General features: G+C 39.9%; 1 long non-coding RNA gene across 1 annotated transcript in view; it reads left to right on the top strand.

Annotated features, from left to right (window-relative positions):
- The window catches only part of LOC130681220 (uncharacterized), a 324,375-nt gene extending 316,076 nt beyond the window's left edge, over positions 1–8,299 (top strand). Inside the window, exon 3 of the long non-coding RNA XR_008994302.1 lies at positions 8,159–8,299. This is a non-coding gene — a long non-coding RNA (uncharacterized LOC130681220). The remainder of the gene's footprint in view (positions 1–8,158) is intronic.
- Positions 8,300–23,035: the final 14,736 nt, after the last annotated feature.

The following is a 23,035-nucleotide window of genomic DNA, read 5'->3' as shown; positions in this document are numbered from 1 at the left end:
GGAGGAAAATTGAACTGGTGTAATGGACAAAAAGCTGTTTTGTTCATTAGTCTATACAAGCAATTATAGCATTATATAAAATTGTCTATTTATATGCCTGTCTCCCCCATCTGACTTGGAGCTCCTTGACAGCAGAATCCATTTATTAGTCATCTCTGTATCCTTAGCCACTTACCTGGTACACAGTGGGTCAACGATAAATGTGCTAATGGATTAAAGAAACAAGTTACTTGACCTTCCCCTTTGAGCTCTCAGGACTACAGCAGCACACATCCTCACGGAAGGCATCCACTCCTGTTTAATAAGCTCCACTTCAATGAGTTATAGCAACAGTATTATTACTAAGCAAGGCTCCCTTTCCTAGGCGTTAACAGGTGATTCTCAACCCCCTGAGCATGTACAGAGAAGCTGAAACATACAGCTGTAGGAACAGGGTGTGTGGCCTCCCAGAAAATGCTATGCTACCATTTTACTGCCAAGAATGCAAGCTAGAATCAAACGGAGGTGCCCCTAGTACACACCTAATAGGAATGACTGTCTGGTGCCACCAGAGTGCTTGGAATTCCCTTGAGAAGTGACTCTTCATCGAACAAACACGTGTTGGATGCTGGAGAAGACACAGGAAGGCATAGAGATGTGACCTCTGCTCTCAAGAGGTCCCCAGTTCAGTGCAAACTACTAATTATCACCAATGTTATACAAATAAATATTAAATTATATTATTATTGGCACCTGTTGGGAATGACACATGATGTACAGCATTTGCATCATCATAAAGAGCCTTTGGTGTTTTTTATACTCTTTATTTTTTATTTTTATACTCTTTTATTTAGTGCCTAAGATGCATTGTAGGTATAAAAATGAAGATTAGGTACTGGCATTCAAGGACTCGCAGAGCAGTGGTATCATCAGAGTAAAACACCCAAGGAAAGGTCCTTAGAATACTGGAAAGTGGTCGGAACAAAGAGAGGTGTCCCGAGAAGTCGGTATTAGAACTGGATCTTTCCAAACATTGCGCACCTCATCCTGTGATGGGTTCATCATGGTTCCTAAATAAGGGAATAATTTGATTTTGTTCCAAAGAAGCTTGAGGTGGGCAGAGAAAAATGTTCTCACTCTATGACCTTGGATAAACTCCATCTCTCTGATTTTCCCTTGAGCTAAAGGAGTTCTAAGGCATTTTGGAATTCTCGTGATTAATCCGTCTGCAGGTACACATCCTAAAATAACTTCAGCACCATATGGAACAGAATGTAGAAAATCCTAAAGCAGTGAGGCTCAGGTCCTTGAGGGAAGCCCAGATTCAGACTCTCAGGGAACATTCATGATGTAAGTAAGCCAAGTTGAACTTTAAATCAAAAAGAACATGTTAATTCAAGTGTATGACTCTTTACAATTTCCTAATGAGATACTGTTCAGCAGTGGAAAACATAGGTAATGGTAGAGCACCAAGTTTTGCAATTTTCATTAGATATAAATCAGCGTTTAGTGATTTCCATTTTGAGGTTTCGGAAAGCATGAGAACAACTGATGTCTCCAAATTGTGTAGAGAATCCTATTTCCTACATACATATCCTCTTATCTCTGTTATAGTCACAACCCAGTGAACTGTTAGCATCACGCATTGCCCTGTAGGTAACAGATCAGCTGAGAAAAGAAAGCAGTGCCAAGCCTACGGCATTTTTCCTTCCTGACAATTGTCTGTTATGCTCTTATGTGCTCCATATAGTTTTAGTTTTTGGATTTTCCCCCCTTGCCTAGACCAATAAAGATTTAGTGGATTAAAATACAAAGGAAGTTTGAGCATTCTAACTAACCTCCATTTCACATACCCCCACACCCAAAATAAAAAGGGTCCTGAACTGCATTGTTCAACTCTCTAAAGGCCTCTTAGGTTACTACCAATCTCTGAAAAAAAATGTTTGATCCACTCTCAGTCTATCTACTTGTAGCCTTTACTTTAAGCCGTTTCTACCTTCTCCTTAGAAAACAAGAAAAATTATAGTGGCTTTTTATTTTAGCAAGGTGTAAGAAAATTAAAATTAAAATTAGGCCTCCCACATTTTGGCCTAGCAACACTCATACCCCGGAAACTCTGGGACCAGGACTAACCTAGGACGTTGAGGGTCATTGGGAGGATCTGCTCTCTGGGATGCTCAATTTACATTACTTCAGTTAGTTGCTCCAAAATTATGGCAAGGATTGAGGTGAAGTTAACTAATTTTACTTTCCAGAATTATCTCTCTCTTTTCTGTGAACACTAGGTCACTATTTGGCCGTTTCCAGTTTATGATAGAAATATGATAATATTCACAAATGTTTTGAGGTCTTTAAATGAAAATTGTGGTGTTTGAACACTATCCATTAGATAGACTGTAAATTTTCAAGGGTGAATATGAAAAATGCCTGCAGTTGGTAATCAGCAAAGTTAATACTTTGCTTTGGGTGGGGAGGGCCTTTACTCACTCTGACCCTGTGTCCTGAATTTCTCCATCCTTACCCTGCTAACTCATGCACCTGATGAAAATTATTCACCTTTCCACTTGAGCTTTTCCCTTGATTTATCCCAAGGAGAAATTTCCCACTCCCCTAGGTGTACCCTATTATAGTATTTGCTGTACACATTAACAGCATAGAGTTTTAACCCTTTTCAATCAAATTGTTTATATTCAGTCTGTGACATCCAAATCTGTGAGCTTGATTTGGCCAGCAAACTATGTTCTCCTAAGAAGACATGGGAAAGAAATACAGAAGCAAAGAAAAGTCTGTTTTCTCTACTCTGGCTACAGCATTTAACGCATAGGAGGCAATAAAGCCTATTGAATGGAATAGGTGGAATTCAGCCTTAATTCTTATGCATCAAAGATCCAATGAAAATTGTAATCTAGATGCTGTTTGTTCCCTTTGTCTCTTTTCCTTGGTAAATAGGAGTAACATAACCTTCTAAAGGTGATAGATTAATAGTACAATTTCCGAGATCTGATAATAAATTAATGAGGTTGCATTTGAAAGTGTGGCAGGATATTCACCCAAATGAACATTATCTGCTTCCAAGTAGGCATCTTGGAAAGTTAAGGATTTGGCATGAGGCTGTTGCCATTGCTCAAAACAACAGTTTTGGAACTTACTTGCAAAATTGTTTTTCCAGTTCTTTTTGAATATCTTGCACATGGCAAATTTTAATTTTTGGAGGTTGAATTAGATTCTGGAAATAGCCATAACATTTTCGAAGCTAACGTTGGCTGAAGAAGTGAATGTTTAAGCCATGTAATGTCATTTTTGGCTATTTTGGTATCCTATGCCACAGGAGAACAGTGCCTTACATAATTGTAAATTGCCTCCATTGTGGAATAGTACAACAGCTGGCCTCCTTCCTCTTTTCTTCAGAATTCCATCTTATGTGGTCTGCTGTGCATTGACCTATTTCCACAGAGTTAAGAAATGATTGCTTTTCAAGTGTTTTTTTTATGATTGGGATAGACACACACACACACACACACACCCTCTCCAGGTCTTATTCATCTAAGTCTGTCTCTTCTTAATCCCCCACATGACACCTTGGAAAGCTCTCTGTGCTGGACTCTAGAAACAACCTTGCTCTTTACTGGCTATGAGCCTTTGGGCAAGTGATTGAGCCTCAGTTTACTTATTTGTAAAGTGCACATCATTATACCGGACCTATACCTCTCAAAGAATGGTTGGAGGGTTAGATGAGAAAGTGAATATGAAGGCACTGTGGAAACCACAGAGCCCTGTAAAGCCACGTGGCAGTGTAGATGATCCCCGCACTGGTAGCTCCTGCTGTCACACCTTCTCCATGAAGTCTCTCCTGAGCACCTGCCTACAATCCCCTGACCTGGAGAGAAGGCAAACATTTTTCTTTTTTGTCTTGCCCTTTATTACGTGCATTATTCTGACATAGTGTCTATAACCCTTTGTAGCACTAGTTATTTTTGTTTGTTTTGCTGCTCTGCTTCCCTAACAAAGAGTTTGAGCACCTTAAGATTAAGGAGCATGTGAGAATCTTATAAGTACACTCTGCTCATATTTTGGCATAGAGCAAGTGCTCCAACAATGATTTTGGTAAAAAAATACAGAAATTAATCAAGTCTTGATCTCTATGAAATAAAATTTTCAATTCCAAGGAAATGTATCCATTACCACTTTGCCATTTTTCTTGGCGACCTGAACATTTGTGGGAGAAGTGCTAATTGTCCCCTGCTGTCATCTCTTCCTTTGTTCCCTTTATAATAGAACTTTTGAGGTTTGGCTAGACACATGGCCAATCAACTACAGACCCTGTGGAGGTGTGGCCATATTGCTAAGATATTATATGTGGGCAGAAGAAGTATGTTCAACTTCCTTAAGAGGAAACAGCTTCTCCTTAACTTTCTTTTCCCTCTGGATGTAGTGATGGTGAGCCAGCTTGGGCCGCAGGGATGAGGGATGTATCCAGGTACTAGAGCAATGAGTGTATGCATCTCTGCTTGACCTCATGCAGTCCAGCAACCTACTTCCTTGGTCTTCTTTCCTACAGCTGGGCTCTTATGAGAGAGAGAGAAGTAAACTTTTATCATATTGAAGCCGCTGTGTTTTGTGGTCTATTACTGCAGCTTAAATTTTACTGTAATAAGTACTCTTAGATCCTATAAGATCTGTCACTTCCTTGCTGCCATCACTTTTCCTCACTGCACCTTAGATGTCCTTTGTCTTAGTCATTCTTCTTGTTGACACTGATAGCTCTGTTGCCTCCAAGATCTGTCTTTAGCGTCCTGCTCTATAACTGCTGCAATTCTTTGCATCTACATATCCAGTCCATTGAAGGTGCTAATTTTTTCCTAATTCCACTGCTAATTCCAAAACCAAAATAATTTTTTTTCTGATTCTCATTTACTTCCTTCTCTTGGTAAGACCTTATGTTTCTCTTTAAAATTACTACTCTTTTACAGGTCCTTTCACCTGGCGAAGTTGATGAAACCCCAAACCCCATAAGCTGTGCTTACACAGCTGGATATTGCTGGGGAAAAGCACAAGACCACAAAACTGAGCTTATGTTTTTCATACTGTTTTGTTTCTCATCGACCCTCCTAAATATTTGCTTTGCCAGAATTCTTAGATGAGACCATTTCTTCAAAGTTCCTTAAGTAAAAAATAGAAGCCAAGAGGTTCCACATCTTTCCACCTTTGTAATTACCAATCTGCCCATGTCTACACCCAAAATCCTGCCTCTTTATTACTGTGAATAAGTGTGTCTGCATCCATCAGAGGCCAATTCCATTCCTGTGCTTAGGGTCCAACTTGTCTTACACCCTTAGGGGCTTCCTTCTAGCAACCACCATCAATTTCCTCCTCTCTGCTGTATCTTATCCAACAGCAAATAAACTTGTTATTTTATCTCCAACTTAAATAAAATTTTTCTGTTCACCTTCATCTTCCCCCAGCTACCTCGCATTTCTTTAGCCCTCCTTCACTATAAAACTTACTGAAAAATTGTCTGTAGTTCCCATACCCACTTCCTTACCTCCTATTTTCTTCTTAAGCCCCTCCAATTAGGCTTCTTTCTCTACATCTCCATTGACGCTGGGCTAATCATAGTCACCAATGGTATCTGTGTTGCCAAATCAAATAGCCTCTTCTCTTTTTGTCTTACTACCTCTCAACAGCTTTCGATGCTTTCCGTGATCAGTTAACCTCCCCTCCTTTGGGATGCTCTTTGTCTTCCTTGGTTCTATGATACTATCCTCCTCTGGTTTTGCTTCTACTTCATTGGCTTCCCCCCTTTCCAGCTCCTCTGTTGCTTTCTCCTCTTATACTTATCTAAGTATGAGTGTCCAGTTGGTAACCAGAACCTTCATTTTTCCAAATTCCTCAGGAATTTTATCATTTCTTTCACTGCTCTATTTCCAATGCCTAGAACAGTACTTGGCATATAGTGGGACCTCACTAAAAATTTGTAAGGTAAATGCATACATTATCTGGCTTCTTAGAAAAAGTTATATTAACTCATGACCCTCTGTCCTGCTCCATACCTCTGCTTTTGGAGTATCTGTGGTATAGACAAACAGTATTTTGTCTACCTAAGACTTCCTCATATGTTGGAATCTAATAATTACACCCAAAGTACAATGACTCAGCAATTGTCTTTGTGTGAGTTTATGTAATCACCCATAGAATAAAGTAAACTTACTGAATGGCCCATCCATATGTAGACAAAAACACTGGAGTGTTGAATACTTACTATGTGAATTTGATTCAGCTAGACAACTAATATAGATAATAGTTTTTAAACTCATATCCCTCAGCACAGCTCTTATTTTTTTCTTGTAACGTGAATTATGTAACAACAATTCTAATTATAAGGTCCCTCTAAGAGAACTGAGAGCTCTAGCTTCCAGTTGACTGTACCACACTCCACCCTTTGCAGAATGGAGAAGGCACTTTGTTTGCAGGGTGCTTTGAGGTCAGGGATGAAGGATCTGGTAAGACTATGACATTATAAGTGCAATGTATTTCAAGTGGCCTAAGCTGTTCGCACAGGGGAAATAACACGTTCTAATCCATTTGAGGGCCTTTGTAAGAGGCAGGTCTCCAACCCTTAATCCACCTCATTATGCCTAGGTAGTGAAGCATAGAGGGTTTTAGGTACCTACAATTATTAGTTGATATGGTACACTGACTACCAAAGACAGGTTAGGCAATGATATTCTAAAGAAAGCCTTTCCAGCCTGTGGTCGCATGACACAGAGAGGCGTGTTGGGCTAAGTGTATGCTGAGGTGCCACATGTTTCTATGAATTTGCTTACATTGTCCCTAAGAACAAGCCACCTGGTTAGCGTTGCCAGTCACCATCCTCACTGAGTATAAGGCATTACTGATGCCCCCAGAAACTCAAGCCATAAAACCTGTATTCCCAGGTGTTGATTACACACCTCATAAGCCAATTTTTCTCTAATTTATAACCCCCAAATAACTGTCCTGAATTTTATGTCCAAGGCTTCACCCTGGCCTCTAACATTCATCCTTATATGTTCTAATTAAAGATAAAGCATGATTGACGACATCCTGACACAAGAGCTCTACTGCTTAGTGTCCAATGACTGAGCTTGAATGATGGGCGGCAACTACACAGGGACAGATAGGCCTTTCTGGGAGCAGTTGGGTTAGCAACGATGCCATAAACAGATCTAAGCTCTTCTGCTTTAGAGTTTACCGGACCTTCCATGTGCATGTAGATGCTATGATCCTCCTTTACACACTGCAAACCAGGCTAATACTCTTTCTGAAGAAAACTTCAAGTGTGACTACTCTACTGTGGGCCAATAATATCTCCTTGCATGTAAATCTATCAGGAACAGTATGAGATAATTTATTGTGTTTTAAATTTTGTAAAATAATTTGCTACAATCCAATCTGTATGAGATCAGTATAGACCACTGGTTACTTTGTTTGTTTGTTTTTTAGGAAGTATTTGAAGCATTAATTAAAACTTCATTTGGTAGTCATCAAGTATAGCCATTCAGTATCTGTTAGCTGGTTATATCTCATACATTTCCTGGAATGTACTCAATATTTAGCTTTCAGACTTTACTAAAGTTGGGATTAAATTTTCCCATGTTTTGGTGTCTGAAGAAAGAATGAGTGAATTACAGACTGTCATATTTTATTGCTAACAGAAATATATAAGACCTTGATATCTGTCATTTCATTGATTTGGTCTCTTTTATAAATGCACTGTTCCTGATTCTGAAGTTTGAATTTTCTCCATATTCTTCAACTTTTACATGTTTACTTATCAAATTGAGTACATAAATAATATTGTAGACAAATGAATATTGTTAATTATAATGTGGTTATCTATTGATTACAGTGAGATTGGGAGTGCCACTTCTTAAAAAGTGAACAGTGTTTAGTCTGAGTTACTCTTTGTCTTGTGTATTTGAATACAGTACAATAGAACGTGATTCAGACTTTATTAAATCAAACTAACTTGTCCCTTCCACATACGTACATATACTCACACAAAGACGGTAAGAATACTATTAGTAAATTTGATGCTGCAGAAACTTCTTAGGTGTCCTTAAGAGTGGAGGCTGCAGGTGTTCCAGGTGAGAGTATGAGGAACAAACGAGAGTATTTACTTACTTGTTTTTTGTTTTAGGAATCCTTTCAGCAAGTTCTCCATAATGATAAAGCTGGATCTGAGGCTTTTTCTGGTCTTCTAAACCTCCTGGGATCTGGTAAGCCACATAGAAAGGGTTTTTCCAACTACCCAAACTCCCCATTCCAGTTCTTGGGGCATCTCCTCCTCGTAAGGTAAGTGTACTCTTCTGTTTAGGACTGCAAATGGTCAGTGAGATTAGGTATGTTAGTACTTTATTCTATATTCTGCTTTCCCTTTAGGGGACCCCTTGCTATGTCACCAAACTCCCTAGGGTTCTCATGTAAACCTATACTTTTCCATGGTTATCAGGAGCCTCCTTCAAGAGGAAGCCAATCTGGACAATGCCTTTGCTCCAGATTTCCTATTTCTTATTCCCCTCAAAATGTCTGCTTTATGCATCCTATTTTACCATTAGCTAAATTCATAATCACATCTAGAAAGATGTTAAAAATTCCACTCTGTGATGCTCCTCCTCTTCCTCCTGAGAGTGTATATTTTAAAAAGGACCCTGTGGGGACAATGGTAAAAGGTTTGTGTAACATGATAGACTGGCAAAGGAGACCTGTTGATCATCCTGGCCTCGTAGTAGCTCTCACAACACACCATGTGAAAGTGGGGCACCACCGTTTAGTAGTCAACTGGGAAAAGTCACTGTTTTGTCCTGAGTGAGTGCCGATATGAACAGAGAGGACTTACAAGGACATGGGCAACGCGCAGGTGGGGCATGCACTTCCTCCTGGATCCTGGTAATTGTTTTAATTAGAGCTAATTTGGCTGGAGTTGTCACTGCACTAAAAATAGAAGATCACCGACACAGTCATAGAGTATGGTTTGGCAAGAATTTCGGGAGCTTGATTAGGAGACGGTCATTGTTAGGAATTTAATCAGTGCAAGCTCATGGTCAGACAGCACAGTGCCACTTGTTCCCAAATTCATATGTTCTTATTCCAATCACAGCTTCTGTATGGTGTTTCATTATCTTAGCATAAATTCACATGTGCATGCAAAGAAATGTTCAAGAGCTACATGCTGGCATTCTTCCTGGGAATGTACATTTTTACAAGGACTTTCTGGAGGCAGTGCCTTAACTGCAATAAATGACTATTATGGTGAAAGTTTAATGAGCACAAGGGACTGATAAAAGAGATATATTTGAGAGGTCAGAGCCTTCTGCCAGCCGTCATATCACACCTTGTAGGAATGGGGCATCTGAGTTTGGTAGGGGTTCTGGGGAAAGTCACTCCTCTGTCCTGCGTGGGTGCCATTTGCAGTGCTTACAGAAACACAGATGGGGCGGCCGCATTCTTGTAGATGGTGGTTATTGTACACAGTGCGTGTTAACCAGGCTAGAGCTGTCACTGTATTCATAATATTAAGCGGTCGTTCATAAGAACTATGAGTCAGGTGGGTCAGTGCTCATTGGTAATCTGGTGGTGCAGGTCATGAGGAGAGAGCGCAGGGAAGTGAGTATCTTGAGTTTAGGTCAAACTGGATAATCATGGATGGACTGTGAGAAGACTTGCTCTTCAGGATGTGTGATAGGAGTTTGGTGAGTTTTTTGAGTCAGTCCAGCCTTACAGTAGAGGTACAGCACACCTTTGGGAATAGCCGGGAAGATCATTGGTGCACAGCTACCATAATGATGGTCAGCTGGAAGGTTCCTGCACTGCCTTGGTCAGATGGAAACTTGAGTTCTAAGAAGCCAATATACATGCAAAGAAGAAACAAAAATTATCAACTTAATGGACAACACCTGTGAGCTTCTTTTATGGGCAAGACTTTTTCCACAGGAAAGTGGTGGTGATGAACTACTAACATTTGAATGAATAAATAAATGAAAATGTCCAGAACACTCTTATTAGCAAAGTTTACCTTTTGTATTTCTAAAGTAGAGTGGGATTCTTATATTAAGCTATTACAGAGTTCCTTTGCAAGCTTATTTTTGTCTCCAGTATTATTGCCATTTCAATTTATAGTACGTGAGCATAAGTGATTACATTATAAAAGAGACACATACATTTTAAGCTATTGTCATATACTTAATTATCCTTTAATTGGGCAGGAAACCCAATTATGGAAACCACCATCATATTCTTAGTACAATTAAAAAAAAACATTAAATGAATTTTTCAGATTTCTGCATTTAAATTCACAAAATATTTTGGATAGAGTTTTTGTATTGTCTTTTTTGCATTAAATATTTTTTAGGGCACATATAAGATTATGTGGAAGAATATGAGAAAATAATTCACTTCTGTATTTCCTTACTGTTCACATTCTCTTTGTAATGGTGTTTATTTCCCTTCTATTATATATATGTGTTATCCAAGTGATCATTTTAAATATAGATAGTAGCAAAAGCCTATGGCATTTAGTAGATGTGAATTCCCTATCTAAAATAAAAGCAAAGGATAACAGAAAGTGTGATTGATCCACCCACTTTTTAATACCATCAGAAAAATAATATTCTCATATTAAGGAAATTTTAAGTAAACACAAATGTTTAATAAGATGGAAGTTAAGCATAGGGCATGGCACTTCTGAGCCACTGAACACTCACTGTACAAAGTTTATGAAAATAGAAAAAAGTTAAGATTGCATCACTTCTGTTTGAAAGTTTCCATATTTAAATTGAAAGAATCTTCAAAGTTTCCTAATTGTTTTCATTTAGGATTAAAACTTGGCACTATTATATCAAATATCTTAAAATTATGTTATGACCACTTGGATTAAAGCCACCTAAGAGAAATTATTGTGTGAAAATTGTTTTGAATCCTCTATAACTTTATAGTATTTTTCAGAAATCTTTAAGAGCTCGTAATTTTCTCTAAATTGAAAAGGGGGGATTTATGGAATAACTAAGGGGCTTATACTCTTTGATTAATACATTTACTCACTGAACGTAATGGGAAAAATGTTTTATCAATAAGTTAAAAACATTTTTGGAAGGTTTATTTATGTTAAAAACTAAACTATTATGTCTTTTTCTTAGCCAATTTGGAAAATATTTGCAAATACATGCATTTCTGAGGGCATATAATTAAATCTGCTATAAAAAACAATTTGACAGTATCTACAAATATTAAAAATATCCTTATTACTATGACCCAGAAAAAAATTCCACTTCAATGTATATATAACCTATAGCAATTTTCCTCAGACTTCAATAATTTGCATCCAAAGCACCTGGAGATCTTGTTAAAATGAAAATTTTATTTAGTAGGTCTGGGTTAGAGCCTGAAATTCTTTAAGTCTTTCTCCTAGTTGATACCTATGATGCTGGTCCATTGGCCAACTTTGAGTAGCCAGGGCCAGAGCAGTGTTTCTTAAAAGTGTTGTCCCCGCAGCACTGGCATCATCTGGAGGCAGATTAAAACTGTAAATTCACCCCACCAGGTCTGCTGGCTGAATCAGAAACTGGAAGGCGGGGTCCCAGAGATTTGTGTTTTAACAAATCTTCCATGTAATCCTGATATATGTTAAAGTGTTTCAGGGTACACATATAGAAATGCTCATAACAGCATTGTTCATAAAAGCTCAAACTTGAAAAATCCATCTCTCAAAAAATGATTAAATAAATCATCACGTATTTCTACAATAGAATACTACACAGCAATGAAAATAAACAAGCAACAGTTATCTACAACAGGCATGACTATTTATGAACAAATACAGCATAGGAAGCAAAAAAGAATACATGTTCTTCTATATATATAAAGTTCAAAAATAGTTACCATATTTTTAGGGATGCTTGCATCAGTGGTAAAACTATAAAGAAAGCAAGAAAGTCAGGGTAAGGATCACCTCTAGCTGAAGTGAAGGGGTTGTGATATAATGATGGGGGACACACATGGAACCTGGTGGGCTGCCCTATAATATGGTCTGGCCCAGTAGTGATTATATTGATAGTGACATGAATGATTGCTCTGTAATTATTCTCTATTCATTTATGTTTTATGAACTTATAAAATTTGCAAAAATACAAGAAAATAATAGGGTACATTTCTACCAGATCTATTTTATAATGATGTTTTTCTCTGTTAAGGACTGAAGAATCGTTCTGATAGAAATTACCTGGTAGTTCACAAAAGTTATTTCTAAAGCAAATAGAAATTCAGTCTAGTGTCTCATTGGACAGCATTGAGAAAGTATGTTTATGGATTGAACAAACTTATCTGTAACATTTCCTATATAACACATATGCTTGATAATGATTAATGACAACATTAGCGGTTGTTAAGTTCTCTTATGTAACTATACGCTTGGTGAAAAACACAGAGTAGGGGATGATTTACATACTATGGTAGACGTGGGATGTTCGCCTGCCCTGCTTCTCTTCTGTGCATGAGCTGTGCTCTGTCACATGTCTGGCAAGACTGTCACTCACAGTGCCACCCTGCCCTTGCCATGGTGGTCATGTGGTCCAGGCCTGGCCAATCATGGGGTTTTATCTTTATGTCCACAATAATAAATTACAAAGCAGAATTAGTCCTTCTGTTAGATGTGCTGTAAAGATGCTGGAAGTAGAGAATTCTTTCTGTGTCTGGGATAATGCTTTGGGGGACCATAGAAGACTGAATACCTAATGTCATTTCCCTTCCTCTTGCAAAGAAGCAGCTTGAAAATGCAGTGCACAACAAAGAACACAGAGTTGAATGCTGTTGGGAAAAGATGTATTATTTTTTATTTTGAGTACTTGGATCAAGCCATACTTCACTCCAGTGGATGAGCCAGTAAATTATTGTTGCCTTTTGTTTTATGTTGTTGCTTCAGCTACTTTGGGTTCAGTTCCTAGGATTATGATAGTAAGAGTCCTGGTTAAGTTTTAAACACAGTTTTAAATATGTCCAGCATTCACAATCTAAAATTGCTGATTTCTTTATGTGCTTTTTGGCCACCTTTTTGGAATAATAGAATTAACTCATAATTACTTGTGCTAATGAAGGTCCTAAAATATGAGATAATTACCGCATGGGTTACCGACCACCGCGTGCTCTGCTGTGCCTCTCTGGTCACAGGGATTTCTCTCTCCATGCTAATAACGAATTGAAGAGCAGTTACAGCAAAACGAACTGCAGCAGAATGAAATGAGGTCGTGACAAAGTGTCCTTATTCTGCCGTCACTCCATACACTTTGAAGATGTTAACTACTCAGCTTCATCCACTGAAAGGCTTATCCAGGGGACAGGGAACGTGCACCCCGAGCCCAGAGGTGATACCTAAGTGAGGCTGCTAATGCCCACCCTGCAAAGCCTCGCCGAGAAGGACTGTAAAGCAGTGGCTATGCATTGAGTCACCAGAGGAATTTCCTAAAACCCAAATGCTTGGATCTCACCCAAGAGAGAGATTGGTTTACTGGTCTGGGATATGGCCAAGGCATCAGGATTTTCAAAATCTCCCCAAATGATTCTGTTGCAGCCAAATTTAAGAAATGCTGCATAAAGGACCCATTGAGCCTGAGTCTTAGTCCCTCCTATGGGTTTGGAAGGACTTGGACTACTCAGTGTCAGTGGAGAGCCTGGAGGTGGTCTGGAGAGAACCTGAAAGCTGTATCTTCTGGAAAAATTCAGGGGTTCCCCTTAGGTGGCGCCACACCACAGTGTCCTTGGGCTGCTCACGGTGCCTCTGCTGGACACTTGATCCTCACCAGGTCCGCAGAGTGCATCCAGCTAATTACAGCAAATTGCTCCTGGATCTGATCTCATTGACAGCTTGCTTCTCAATCACTTACCATAGATTTCAACTGCCTTCCTTCAGAGCTCCTTATTCCTCCCCACTTTTCACACAACAAAACCAGAAACCAAAGAACGCCACATGGGAAGGTCCTTAGCCAAAGCTTCAGAGATCCCAATGGATAGACATGATCACTTTGGAGTAAACTCATCTACAAAGATTTTTAAAAATACTGTCTTCCCATTCCTCCAGATCCAATATCCGTTGCTTCCAACTCAGGTAAGTTCCACAGGTAATTCTGATAGACATATCTGGTATAACCATTCATTGGTAACTTGGTGCCTGGATGGATTTCAAGGGTTCCAGGGACCACCCCCCTCCTGGCAAATGATAAACATTTTAACCTTGTGACTTTGGCATATGGGAATAGATCATTTCAAAATTATATTATTAAATGGGCCTATAACCTTTCTTGTATGTAAGAATCACTCCATTACATTAATAATATAAATCCTACCAGAAAACATGTTTTCACTTTTCTCATAGGAAAGATAAAACAGTTCCTCTGTCTGTTATCAACAGGACTTCTAACAAGAATTTCTAGGTAGACAAAACTGGATATTTACTTTAAAAAAAAAAGATTTCACTTCAATTATTAAACACTAATTGACTCTAACCAATAGCCATACACACTCTTCTATGGTACTGAGAAGGCAGGGCTGTCTTGGTCTCAGGAAAGGTTCAGTGCTATAAGAAAACTAAGTTTACTTCAGTTTAGCCATAATTCCATAATTGTTTTATCAGAAATCAAGTTCTTTTTTTTATTATAAAAAGTGTACTTGTAACATCATTTTCTACTTCCTCTACTCCCATTCACTAGAGATGGTCAAAATGAATAGCGTATGTATCCAACAAGTGCAAACACATATTGTGTATGTGTCTGTGTCATATTTAACTCATGCAGTCATATCATTCTGTTTGCCTTCTCACTTAACAATATATCTTGGACATTATTCCTGGTTACAAAACTGCCGTTGAAAGAGCAGACAGAGTTATTTTCCAAAAGCATCAGGATCTCTTGTAATGAGCATCCTTTCTGTAAATGGAAGCAGCAATGTAGTCTTTGAATATCAAAGTCAACTGCTTTCACCAAAGCAGGACTTTTCTGTTTCCTTCCCCTGCACACACTACCCAGTCCTCAGCCGTCCACCTCCTTGCATTCGCCCCCAGAGGTGACAGAGCCCAGTAAGCCCTCATTCTGGGCAGCCCCTTCAGAAGACATTTGCAAGGCTCTGGGGTTGCCTCGTGCAGTAGTTTGCTCTGAATACAGATTTCACTCAGAACCCATTCTGTCAAGTGAATTCACACTCCATGTTTCCCATTGTGAGCAAAGAAAAAGAGATTTAGCCCTAAAATATACCATCTGTGTCAATATGTGTCAATATGTGATGGTGTCAATTTAAACCTGAGCACATTTGTTAGTTTTAATTCTAAGGCATGCAGTGCTGCAGTCATTGTTTCCTCGAGCCCTCAGAACAGAGATCTTCCTGGAATCGCCAAATCCCTCCTTAGAAGTCAGGTCAAAACAGCTGCCCTAGAAGACCTCTCTTGGGGAGAAGGTACCAGAGCTTCCTTGGCTGGATTGTGCAGTGAGTCTTTTTACACCACAAACAGCCCTGGGTTAAAGGACTTGAGAGAACAGTTAAAAGTGAGTTCTTTTTATCTCCCATACCACAAATCCTTTCTCTGTTGCCTTGTGCTTTGTATTATGCCTCGCTGCAGCACAAACATTTAAAATTAGTTTTGCACCCCCTTGCCACCCCCACATTGAAAAGATTCTTCCTAGTGTGAGCCAGGATACGAGGAATGTAGAAAAGCCAGTGAAGTTTTAATTGGATTAAACTCTGTGTGTCCCTCCACCCCCAACCTCCTTATTGGCAACTTTCTTGACAGCTTAACTAACCCGATAACATGCAACAAAGAAAAGTGGCATTCAGCAGGGCCTCCTGCCTTACCTGGGGGGAATACACCTGGGCCAGCTGTGAGTCACAACAGAATAACAGGTAACTGACAACAACCCCCACTCGGATACTGTCACCGGCTCCCAGGCTTTGTGCATTTCTGAGATGAAATTCAAACCTGAAATTTTAGCTGCTCAAAGTGATTGGATTCAGCAGGCGCCTCCTGAACTTGCCGAGGAAGCGCCAGAGGGGGAGCAAAGCCACTTCCCTGGTCTTTAATTCCCTGGGCCAAGAAAAATCAAAATCTGTCCATTTGGCACGTTTGAGAGGGAAAAAGGGCAATACAAATTTTCCTTAATAAAATAATGCCGGCTATTAAAGAGCAGTCTTGCTGATGTCACTTGACGCCCTTCTCCCACAGGGCTGGCGGGCACGAAGCCAGGTGGGGGAAGTGAAATTGGAGGCATTAGTTACACCACCTTAGGTACGGTAGCAAAATAATGTTTGATAAATGAAAATAAATCCAGGCAGAGGCAATTTCCAAATAGTTTTTAGAAGTACCTGTCACTTCCAGACTCTCTTTCTAAGCATAACCCTTGGGGAGTGAATCCATTTTACCGTTTCTTCCAGGCAGAAAATTTCAGTGTGCCCTAAAAGAATTCAGTGTTTCCAGAAGAAGGGTGACAGTCACATGTTCATGAGAAGCAGGGACTCTCTGCAAAAACTCCTTTCAGGGAGTTCTTACCTGAAGGGAGTGTAGTTGGACACCTGTACTCGCATTTCACAAGTACATAGAGGAATCAAGGGACCCCTGAAGTGTTTCCTCCATGAACATAAGAGTTAATATCTCAAGCATCTTTCACAGGAGAGCACCTATTTCGTGCCATTATTAGAACGAATGTTTAGATGCAAATGCACCTCAAAGGGGTAGCCTGCTTCAAAATCCTCACTGAGGTGTGAAGGGCTTCTATGTGACCCATCCTAAGAGAGGCTGTGATACTGGGGAGGATAAAGGGGTGGGGAATACAAGGGGATTTGTAACCTAGGGGTCCGAAGATCCACTTCTCTTGACTGTGTTTCTCATTTCACGCAGTCCATCTGGTAATTTGTGGCAGATTGAACCAAGAGTTCTAGGAACCAAAAGATAGAGGAGGGGAAAGAAAGAAAAGATATACAAATAAAATTAAAATGACCGGGGTAGGGAGGGGACTCTAATTTGACATAGTTAGGAGTGGCATACTCTTCTGACTTTTCCATGTTTCAGAATCACTGTGCCTGGTAATACTGAAGGCAATTATCACCTGTGTTCTGGGAGACCTGACTGCCCTTGAGAATCAGAAGAAGTAGAATGGAGAAGTGTCAGGACAACCTGTTCCAGATCTAGTACAGTAATCATGTGACCTGTGGTCCATCACTTAAAATAGAGCAAGTACCTACTGCATTACTGGCATTACATAGTGAACGTCCAAATATTCTATGTCAGGCTGTCTAGGGAGCTTTAATTTCCTCACAACATACATGCTTCTTTCTTATTGAGAGGACTGAATTTAATAATGTAAGGGAACTGCTAAGTCTGTCTTCTCTCTTTCTCTCTTTTTTCCTTCTTTCTTTTTCCTTTTTCTTTTCTTTCTTTCTTTTTATTTTTGATTTTTTGGTAAATTCTCTAGTTTAACCCTCTGTTGCTCAGTTTCCTTGGCTATAACATGCATAATAATAGTACCGACCATATAAGGTTGTTGTGACAGTTAGATGAGGTAATTCATTTTAAATGCTTAGAAAGGTACATTGCATGTAATAAACGGCAATCAAGCATTTTCTCAGGAGCTAACATTGCAGCTGTTTGATTATGTCTGAATGCATGGAATAGGTCGTCCTGACACACATGACAAGCAGGAAGCTTTCACCCTTTTCCTACTGAAAAATTGCCTCAACCATAAGCCTCTTATGGTTGGCCTGACACCGTCTTAAGAACACAAGCCCAGACACCTCTTCCTTGGACCGCCAGGAGAGTCTATTGCCAACAACTACAAATCAGGAGGAAAAAATCCAAACAGGAAAAACCAAACAAACAAAATGAAAACAACCCTCATCCCCTGAAAAACAAACTTGAAACAAGATACGTTTCTCTATAGCTTGGAAGTCTAGAAAGCCAGGCCTTAGCAGAAAGCAATGAAAAGGTAGTTCACTGTTATCTTATATTGCAAACCTTTTTAAAATGATATGAAATACTGGGACTCTTGACTGATGACAGTTAAGATAAAGAAAGAAGAAAACATGCTTAGGGTAGGAATTATTTTCCTGAGCCTGTGAACCCATAGCAGGCACATGGATTGACTTCAGGGTGTCTCTGAATACTCTAAAGTTATAAACCAAATTTAGTGGTTGTACACATGCATTTTTGTGAAATGGGTTTATAGCTTTCATCTGATGCTCAAAGGGTTAAGAACACTGGATTAGACAACAGTACACTTAGGTTTATAAATAAGGATCATTATCTTTTTTATCTTCATGTTGCACAAGAAAGTTCCAAAGGTATGGTAAAATAACTTGGGATCTTGGCAAGAGAGATGTTGATTCTTACTTTCTTGGGAGCCAAGAGGAAGTGAGGGGGTGGGAGGTACCCCAGGTTCTGGGTCTGTGGCCTCCACTGATGAGTTCAGCTTGCTTTTCTTATGCTGACTGAGTGTAGGAGTTTTCTGCTTCTGTCCTAGACTCTGAGCAAGTCACCCAACAGTGGCCAGAATTTAACCTGAAGGTGATCTGGGTACTTAGAACTACTCCTCTCTAAGAGTGGCTGAGGAAGTCCGTAACTTAAAGATTTTGTTTTTTTAATTCATGTTTCAAATTTTACTGTGGTACTTTGTTTCTGTACCCTTCTATTGGTTGGGAGGGGATGGGGTGAGACTGTGAATGGCTCATTACAACCCAGACCCATTCTGGAGACCTACTAAGAGCAAGTGAGGAGGGGCATATTTTATACAGAGTGGCTTATGTTGGACGTAGCATAATCTTCTTTAATAGTAGTATCTGGCATTAGTGAAAGTTATGTTGATTATGCCAAGCACTTATACAAGGTACTCTAAAGACATTTTCACAGTTAATCCCTGTAATAACCCTATATGATCGGTATAATTATCAGTTTTCAAATAAGTGAATCATGACTTAAAGGAGTTAAGTAACTTGTTCAAGGTAAAACAGCTAGCAAATAACAGAGTTGGAATGCATGCCACAGTCTATATAACTTCAAAGTCTAATCTCTTAACCATGTTCTGTGGTAGTAAGTTATTTCTATAAGCTTGTAAAGTATCCTGCAGTTTGGGTTATCTCTAGACTCTTTTGAAAGAAGTACAACTGTTTGGTTTGAAAGGATATTCCCTAAACACAAGCTGCCTGTGTGTTCCCATGATTGAAGAAATCAATCCTTCTGTATCTCTAAATTGTGAGTTGCAAACCCAGATACTGAAAGGTAGGAAACATCAGTGAATGAAGTAGGCTGGGTGGTACTCGAATACCAGCATGGATGCTTTTTGCATCAGCTGGAATAATATTTAAGAATTAATAGACTAGCTCAAAGACTGTTTTAAATACATAAGGTCTTTGATTTTCACACTGTAACTCTGGGGGGAAATATGTTCCCAGCCTGGGGCAAATAACCTTCGAAGCTGAAATCAGTCAAAGGGAGAAATAAAGTGGGAGAAACCCATTTATTGCTTACAAGCAGTCATCTCCTTCTGCTCAGCTGTATCTCTAGCAACTAGTTGCAAAAGGACCCCACCAAACCTCTGCGGTCCAGGTGTGCCCAAGCTCCTCACCCTCTTTGTAATCACCTATTGATATGGAGATGGACTACTCTCCACCCCTTGGAAATACCTACTGATATGGAGATGAACTAAGGCTAGGCAAGAGATTCTGGAAATATTACAATTTTACCCACACACATTTAACAAAAAGTCTGTGGTTGGGCAGTCCATAGTTGGTATGATAACTCAAGTGTGTCATCAGAAGCCAGCCTCCTCCTCTCTTCCTGTTTCACCAACCTTAGCAGATACTTGTCCTCACATTCATAAAATGATAGCTGTACCTCCAGCCATCATGTTTACATTCCAAGAAGGAAGAGCAAAAAGCAGATAGAGCACAGAGAGCATTCCAATCAGGTCTGTCCCCAGACCCAGTCATATGGTGATTCCTTGTCTGGGGAAACTGGGGAGGTGAGTATTCAAGCTGAGCACATTGCCATTCCAAAAAGGAGGCTCTGTTAGTGAGGAAGACAGGGAAGTATATTATATTTGGATGGACAATTATTTGAGCAGCAACACTTCACATAGGGAAGTGGCCTCAAGACCATTCTGCAGAAGCTCCCATTTTCTATAGCTGTAGTTCAGTGTTTTTAAATCAGCTACGTCACACCCCCCACCCCCACAGTCCCTGGGATCCTAGCCAGGACCTGCATACTGTATGACCCCAGCTTGTGTATGTTGCATGCCGTGTCAGATACAAATAACTCACCAAAGAAATAGGGCTCAGTGTGATATACTACAAAAGCATGGGGATGAATTCAGAAGAACCACATTCCGGTCCCTCATCTGCCTTATGCTACCAATATGGCCTCAGGCAAGTTACCAACCTTGAGTTCTTCAAGTGAAAAGGGGAGTGATAATACTAAGACTCTGGGTTGCTCTGAGGTTTAAATGAGGTTTAGACATGTAAAAGAAACTTACAGGAAGTTGAGCATAAATATTACCTATGGATTTCTACAGTTTTCAGCTGAACAACACTGAGTTGGTTTGCTTAATTTGTTTTGTTAGGGAAGACACTTCATTTTGATGAACTCACATTTAAGCCCTGCTTGGCATCTGGTGTTATGCTATGCTCTGATGCTGTAGAAAGAGAAATTTGTAGGCTTGTCGTGAGCATCTTTGGGTGCTGATTTCTCACAGCACTGGTCTTCCTCTAAGGTATGTCCTTCCCCATCTTCTCCTCCAGAATGGTTCCTCTTTGGACCTCAGCATTCAGCTCAGGAGCCTTTAAACCTCAGTGGCCTCCTCAGGTCCTCCGTGGTTTGTCTGCTCTGCTGGCTTCCATGGCACTGGGCTTGCCTGGTTCTTCTCTAATTGTGTCCCCTTTCCTTTTTGTTTTTCCCTTTTGTCTCTTTCAGGATTCCTTTCCCTCCACCAGTGGCCAGGATGTAGAGATTCCAAGAGTTGGGCAGGGTCTTAGCCATGACTTTTTAACTGATATGCTGCATGGGCTGATCTCAGCCACACTCATGTTTCCTTCTATTTCAGTGTGCTGATAACTCATTCATCTTCACGTGTGGTTCAGGCCTGTGTCTCAAGCTTCAGACCACGTATCCGACAGCTTGTGGGACATGCCTCCAGTGGGTGTTCCAAAACACTACAAATGCAAAATATTCAAAACAGATGTTTCTTCATCCTGTGGTCTCTGGTCCTTTTCCTAAATTTTCTGCTTCAGGTAGCCCTATTATATCCCCTAAGTGAGAAAACTCCAATCTTTGGCCCTTTCTCTTGTCCCTCCCACATCTAATCACTTACAAAGTCTTATCTTAGCTCTAACATTTTTTCCCCCTCTCTTCTTCACCATAACCACTGCTATTGATTTGGATGCTCTGTCTGCCTTCTGATGGAATATCTTAACAACTTTCCACTTCACTCCCAATGTCCTTCCACTGAGCACAGCTGCAGGAGTTAAGAGTGACATAACTGAACTGAACTTGGCCAAGTCACTTAAAACCCTTCAGCAGCCCCCATGGTGTTTCTCACTCACCATTTCCAACACTCACTTACCGCTGCAGAAAGTGGAGAACTCAGGGCATCCATGAGTTGCCCAGGGACTCATCCAGCACGAGACTTCTCTATTTTGGGCTTGTGTTCACGTGCATGGCATGAGGTCTGGTGCCCCACAGCTCCACATTATCTGTATTCCTCAGTCTCAGGCTCAATCTACGGGGTTGTATTCAGTAGTCTATGTAAATTTTTGTCACATGGTTTAGATTATTTTTATCTGAACAGTTAAAATATTTAGGACACTTAAATGGCTTCACTTAAATCTAAATTTGTGAAGACTGGGTCTTTTGCCATGCATATTCTGTAAACCCTGCATAGCATTCCAAGGTAGAGCCAGGTAAGGGCATGACAATTGGAAGATTGATCAGAATTCCTGAGCATTGCTCAGCCTCTGTCCAGATATTTTTTTTCTCCAACTGGTGTACAGCTCCCATTAATATGGAAGTGCCTGAGCAGTTAAAGTTAGTCACTCTGAAAGACTGTGGGTAGGAAAAGTATGTCCTTTGATGTTAACCTTCCTAAAAGGCTTGGGTACCTAACTACACATATGGTGACATCACCCCTTTGTGTTTGTGTAAATGGACCAGATTAAGGAGATTAAGAAGGGAGTCAGTCAGAGGTAAAAGTGATTGAGTGGTAGTGGAGGGGAGGCAGTAAATCCTTCCCATCCTCTGAAAGCAGTCATCACTCGTGCCTTTACATGTTTTCTAGGGCAGAGAAGCAGTTAGACTTCTGAATCAAAACCTCTGGGCTCCAAGTTCAATATTTAGCTGTGATTCAAGCATACTGAGGACAAGGTTCACAAGCACATGGGGGTCTTATTTACTTTTCAGAGAGGAAGGAGACCCATAGAGCCTCATCTTGTGAGGTTACACAACAATGCTTATAAAATGCCTTTGCAAAAGTGAGGGGAAAATGAAGCTACCTAAAGTGAATGATTAACGAATGATGTATTCATTTATCTTCCTCTAGGACTGACCTGCTAATAGATAGTTCAGCTTTTATTTCAGGTTTTTAGATACCTGAGACAAAGGATATGCATTCTATAAAGTATGTAAGAATGTCAGCTTTAAATATTTTGTTTTCTAATTTGTAAGAAGTTATCAAAATGTATACATACATCCCTTTTTTAAGTAGAATTGTTCCTGTCCAGTTGTTGGTTCATACTGCAACCAGTATGAGCAGTACAAAATGCAAATTTATCCATAGCATTTTTGGTTTGAAACCTGTCTACCTCTAGGATGAGTTCCAATCCTGATGTAGAAAATCCTTTACCCTGTGGACTCTGAGAATATCTTTCCACATTAACTTCTCCCTCCCACCCAGTTTCCTCATCTATACCATGTGCAAGTAATATACACATATGTATTGAAGCACACACACACACACAAGCACATGGACACACATCCCACACAAGGACACATACACTGTGCACA

The sequence above is a fragment of the Manis pentadactyla genome, chromosome 16 (genome assembly GCF_030020395.1).
Source record: "Manis pentadactyla isolate mManPen7 chromosome 16, mManPen7.hap1, whole genome shotgun sequence".
NCBI classification, from domain to species: domain Eukaryota; kingdom Metazoa; phylum Chordata; class Mammalia; order Pholidota; family Manidae; genus Manis; species Manis pentadactyla.
The sequence above is the reverse complement of the archived record's forward strand: the minus strand, read 5'-3'. Positions and strand labels throughout refer to the sequence as shown.